At 40.7% G+C, this 6,032-nt stretch overlaps 1 pseudogene; it reads left to right on the top strand.

Annotated features, from left to right (window-relative positions):
• Nucleotides 1–646: 646 nt before the first annotated feature.
• Nucleotides 647–1,820, top strand: LOC133754310 (transcription factor SOX-4-like; annotated as a pseudogene).
• The last annotated feature ends 4,212 nt before the right edge of the window (nucleotides 1,821–6,032 follow it).

The raw sequence follows: 6,032 nt of genomic DNA, 5'->3' as shown, positions 1-6,032 counted from the left end.
CTCTTAATCTCCGCACACACTGTCTACCAAAAGGGAAAAATTGCCATGCCAGTTTGGTTTATCACCTTGTTTCCATGGACTTAGAATAGCCTCTGGGATAATGTATACATTCACATGAAAATTAATGAAAAGAATCATTATTTATTTGTTTTTATTCCAAAAAAGATTTTAAGTTACTGCAATTATAAACTCTAGAACTATTGGTTGCCTTGGACTTAAAAAATATTTATTCTGATGATAGCATATGGTAAGCATGCTAAGGAAAAAAAGATGTCTTAGAAAAATCATTACCATTGGAAAATAAATGGAAATCTGATTAATGCTAGCACTAACTTTTTACTATTGGAACATCTTGAATGACAGCTGCCTAGAAATTCTACATCTTATAACTTCCTGTCACTTTTTGAGTTTACCAGAGGGTGGCTTTGATGTTGATGAAGTGAAAACTCACTGGATCTTTCTACTAATATCTTTTAAATCTGATGCTATTTGATGTTAAGGATTATTGTCAAATAGATTGACAGAGGACCCATCATACTGGCAGTTCCTAGTTTGATAAAGGTTACCATCATTATAGAAGTTACAAATCAGATGCTTAGTATTATTATCAACCCACGAGTAAATCCACCCATCTTATCTTCTTAAAAAACTCTGAAGTGGCAACGCCAACGCCAGCTCCTCGGCCGCCGCCGCCGCCGCCGCCTCCAAGCCCGGGGAGAAGGGAGACAAGGTCGGTGGCAGCAGCGGGGGCGGCGGCGGCGGCAACAACGCGGGGGGAGGAGGCGGCGGCGGCGCGGGCGGCGGCGGCGCCAACTCCAAACCCGCGCAGAAGAAGAGCTGCGGCTCCAAAGTGGCCGGCAGCGCCGGCGGCGGGGCCAGCAAGCCGCACGCCAAGCTCGTCCTGGCGGGCGGCGGCGGCGGCGGCGGCGGTGGCGGGAAAGCTGCGGCCGCCGCCGCCGCCGCCGCCTCCTTCGCGGCCGAGCAGGCGGGGGCCGCTGCCCTGCTGCCCCTGGGCGCCGCCGCCGACCACCACCATCACCACGCGCTGTACAAGGCGCGGACTCCCGGCGCCTCGGCCGCGGCCTCCGCGGCGGCCGCGGCCTCCGCCACCCTGGCGGCGCCCGCCAAGCCCCTGGCTGAGAAGAAGGTCAAGCGCGTCTACCTGTTCGGCGGCCTGGGCGCCGCGGCGTCCCCCGTGGGCGGCGTGGGCGCGGGCGCGGACCCCAGCGACCCGCTGGGCCTGTACGAGGAGGGCGGCGCGGGCTGCTCGCCCGACGCGCCGAGCCTGAGCGGCCGCAGCAGCGCCGCGTCCTCGCCGGCCGCCGGCCGCTCGCCCGCCGACCACCGCGGCTACGCCAGCCTGCGCGCCGCCTCGCCCGCCCCGTCCAGCGCGCCCTCGCACGCGTCGTCGTCGTCGTCGTCGTCCGCGTCCTCCTCCTCGGGCTCCTCGTCTTCCGACGACGAGTTCGAGGACGACCTGCTCGACCTGCACCCCAGCTCAAACTTTGAGAGCATGTCCCTGGGCAGCTTCAGCTCGTCGTCGGCGCTCGACCGGGACCTGGACTTTAACTTCGAGCCGGGCTCCGGCTCGCACTTCGAGTTCCCGGACTACTGCACGCCCGAGGTGTAAATGAGAAGACGTGTTTTTTCCCTCACCGATACTCCATCCTCGTCTTTTCTTTTTCCTTGTAAATGTAATCAGATGCCATTTTATATGTGGACGTATTTATACTGGCCAAACGTATTTTTTTTCTTATTTTAATCCCTTTTTTATTTCCCTTCTTGGGCTTTCGTTACTTTTTTTTCTTTTCTTTCTTTTTTTTTTTTTTGTTAAACTTTCTTTTTTCCTTTTTCTTTCTGCCTTTTTTTTTTTTTTTGGTAGTTGTTGTTACCCACGCCATTTTACGTCTCCTTCACTGAAGGGCTAGAGTTTTAACTTTTAATTTTTTATATTTAAATGTAGACTTTTGACACTTTTAAAAAACAAAAAGACAAGAGAGATGAAAACGTTTGATTATTTTCTCAGTGTATTTTTGTAAAAAATATATAAAGGGGGTGTTAATCGGTGTAAATCGCTGTTTGGATTTCCTGATTTTATAATAGGGAGGCTGGTTAATATCTCACACAGTTTAAAAATCAGCCCCTAATTTCTCCATGTTTACACTTCAATCTGCAGGCTTCTTAAAGTGACAGTATCCCTTAACCTGCCACCAGTATCCACCCTTCAACCCCAGTCTCGTAAAGAATAAAAGAGGGGTGGGGAGGGAGAATTGGCTGAACACTGTATGCTTTTCAGAAAACAACCAGTTGTCTAGAAGAAATACTGTTCTGTCCAGAGGCTTTAAAACTGGTGCATTTACAGCAAAAAGGGATCCTGTAGCTTTAATTTGTAAACCACATCTTTTTTGCACTTTTTTTATAAGCAAAAACGTGCCGTTTAAACCACTGGATCTATCTAAATGCCGATTTGAGTTCGCGACACTATGTACTGCGTTTTTCATTCTTGTATTTGACTATTTAATCCTTTCTACTTGTCGCTAAATATAATTGTTTTAGTCTTATGGCATGATGATAGCATATGTGTTCAGGTTTATAGCTGTTGTGTTTAAAGATTGAAAAAAAGTGGAAAACATCTTTGTACATTTAAGTCTGTATTATAATAAGCAAAAAGATTGTGTGTATGTATGTTTAATATAACATGACAGGCACTAGGACGTCTGCTCTTCTAAGGCAGTTCCGTTAAGGGTTTTTTGTTTTTAAACTTTTTTTTTTTTTTTTTTTTTGCCATCCATCCTGTGCAATATGCCGTGTAGAATATTTGTCTTAAAATTCAAGGCCACACAAAACAATGTTTGGGGGAAAAAGAAAAAGAAAAAAAATAATGCCAGCTAATCATGTCAAGTTCACTGCCTGTCAGATTGTTGATATATACCTTCTGTAAATAACTTTTTTTGAGAAGGAAATAAAATCAGCTGGAACTGAACCCTAAAAAAAAAAAAAACAAAAAAAAAAACTCTGAAGCACCTCATTTCCCTCCCTGCTACAGAGTATGTTTCAATAATTTTTAGCTGTAATTACTGTTGCCTCTTTTCTTAGTCACTAAATTAATCCAAATTACTGTCATTGTTACATGAACTATTGCAATATACTCTTAAATTGTTTTCCCTATCCCTCCCTCACACAAACCCAAATTCATTTTGTACTATTGTCAAAAATTCTCTTTAAAATGTCTGATCAATTTGTTTTCCCTTTTATAACATCTGTGTAATGTATTGGCTACAGTACTTTCTGTCTTATACCATACTCTCTGCACTGCAGATACACTCTGTCTCTCTAGATTCACTGGGCGATTGTATGTATTTGTATCTCTGATTGATATGCTTATGTCTTTTCTCTGTTTCCCTGGTTAACAGCTGTTTGTCCTTCTTGCTTCACTTCCCTTCAAAATTCTTCCTGGAGATCCTACACTGAATAAATTTCTGTCAAACCATGCCTTTTTTAGGTATCCTTTACTTTCCTTTTGAAACAGTATAATAATAATTTTAAATACATTGATGTGAATCTTTAATGCCTCTTTCTGGACTGTAAGGTCCATGGAATTGAGATTATTTATTCTCTCTCTCTCTCCCCCTCTTTTTCTCTCTCCCTCCCTCTCTCTTTTTTGAATTAAAAATGTTACTTTATTGCCTAACTAGCTAACAAAAAGTTATACAAACGATTCAAAAGACCACAGTCCTTTCCATCTGAAGACATGTTTCTTGGCTCCACCAAGACTTGACTGTTAGTGGATTTTTATGTTGAGGGCCTCTGGAGAAATGGGGTTTAACTGTCAAAAATCCATATGTTGAACTAACAGTGTCTGGTATTTGATGCCCCCTAATACCTTCCAGAATGTATATGAGCAGTGCTCCATTTAATAAAGAGTAAATTGTGACCTATGTATCCCTAGACAAATGAATGCATTATTCATATGTTCAGAAGTTCATGTAAAGCAAAGAAAGGTTAATGAAGATTTCTATCAGGATCTATCTCCTGACAAACATATGATTTCTTGGATTTAACCTGCAAGGGAAGTGGTAGAAACCTTATCATCTGAGCTATCAAGACTTCATGAACAGCAGGTTAAAGGGCAATCTAGGGATCCATTTTTCATGGATCAATTGGGGTAGTGGTTATAGATTTTATGATATAAAATCAGTCATCCAAATCCTTATTTTTTGTTTGCCAGAGGGCAAGAAAAAGTGTAGCCAAAGGAAAAGCTTTAATCATTTTTGACTGGTCTTGTTACATAAATATTTGTATGATATGCAATGGGATTAGCAGCCTATGTCAACCTTGATCTTTTGTATCCTACAAAATTTTTGAAAACCTTTGTTACAAAGTGTCACTACGTATGTTTTCCAATTTGGAAATCAGGGGAAAGGACATAACTTTTAATTATCTTTGAACTGGGCAGCTTAAAAGTTAAACTTAGTACTCAGAAGCTGCATACAGAAAATCCTTTTTTAGTTTGTTTTTGAAAAACTAGCCAACCCCTTTCTAAGCCAATATAAAACCTTTTTCACTGGAAATCTCCTTTCAAATTCAGTAGTGTATGAAGCCTGGGCTCTCCAGAAATGGATGTCAAGCTGAGGTTTAGGGCATGTATGACACTGGTTTAAATATTTGTGACAATGCATGGCAAGAGTTAGCTATAACAGAAACACAACTTGTCCTTTCTGGAAATGATGCTATTGCTCTTTGAAATGTAGTTTTTTAAAATATTATTTCACTAATATAACATGTAAAGTACATTCGAAATATGTGGACACCTCCAAAAGTTTTTGTAAATAGAATTCAAAATAAATTTATTTTGTTAAAAAATTGAAATCCAGAGTTTTTCATAATGCTCACCTTCCATGAAAGTTTTTAAGGCCACTCAGACAAATTTCAACATTTTTCACAACAAAATAAACTCTTTCAATGCTGTTTTTCCATGAAGGGTTTCATATGCCTTTGCCTCATTGATAATAAACACTTAGATTATTAATTAAAGTTTATAAAATTTAATATACAATATAGTACTAACCATATACCTATGATATAGGAATTATTTTCCACATTCTGCATATGACAAAGTTGAAGCTTGGTGATGTTATTAAATTCATTCAGTTACTTATTGAGCAGAACTCAGGTCTGTCTAATTTGGAAGCATGTTTTATATCAATGCCTCTTCTCAGTTTAAAAATGATACTGCAATTCACATGTAAATTTTGAAAATTATTTTTATTAACAAATGGTGAATGGAGTAGTTGAGACATTTCAGTGATTTTAAAAGGTCATAAGAAGGGCTTAAGTGATACCACTTAACATAATGTCCTCTGAATGGCAAAACTTCACTATCTGTTATATATTTTATAAGCTGTTTCTATTTCATAGGAATGTTGCCTGGTAAACACCTAGAGCATTGCTATGAATTTTTTTTTAAATCCTGGTAGGACATACTTATGTATGCACTATTACTGAGCACTCAAGACCAACTGCTTTGATGCAGACACCACCAGCCTGTGAAAGCAGGTGCACCCCTAAAGTGTTCTATTAAGACAAAGTGAGGCATTTTTGAAGAAGGATCAATACTGATATGACCATTAGTATGTTTGCAGGATTTTCTTTGCAAAGCTAAAAAAGAAAAGTATTTGTTGATATACTTTTTTCCTAACACAGTTAATTTATTTTTTTCGCCTCTTCCTCCTTTTTCCTACTCCTCCTCATTCTGACACTTTTTCCATTAAACTATTCCCTTTTTTATTTATTTTTGTTTTTCTTTTGTTTTGTTTTGTTTTTTTCAACTATTCCCTTTTGATTCCTTGTTTGACTCTGATTTTTATCAATGGGGCTAACATCTAGCCATAAGACGTAATTATGTTAGTGGGGAGTTAATTTTAAATCGGTACAAGATGGCGGAGGGGGATGAGGCAGCGCGAAGGCAGCAGCCGCACTAGGGGCCCTGGCGCCGGTGGAGGACCAGCGACTCAAGCGCCAAGGTTAACCAC

Source organism: Lepus europaeus (genome assembly GCF_033115175.1).
Source record: "Lepus europaeus isolate LE1 chromosome 21 unlocalized genomic scaffold, mLepTim1.pri SUPER_21_unloc_1, whole genome shotgun sequence".
NCBI lineage: Eukaryota > Metazoa > Chordata > Mammalia > Lagomorpha > Leporidae > Lepus > Lepus europaeus.
This window is presented reverse-complemented; position numbering and strand designations above follow the sequence as displayed.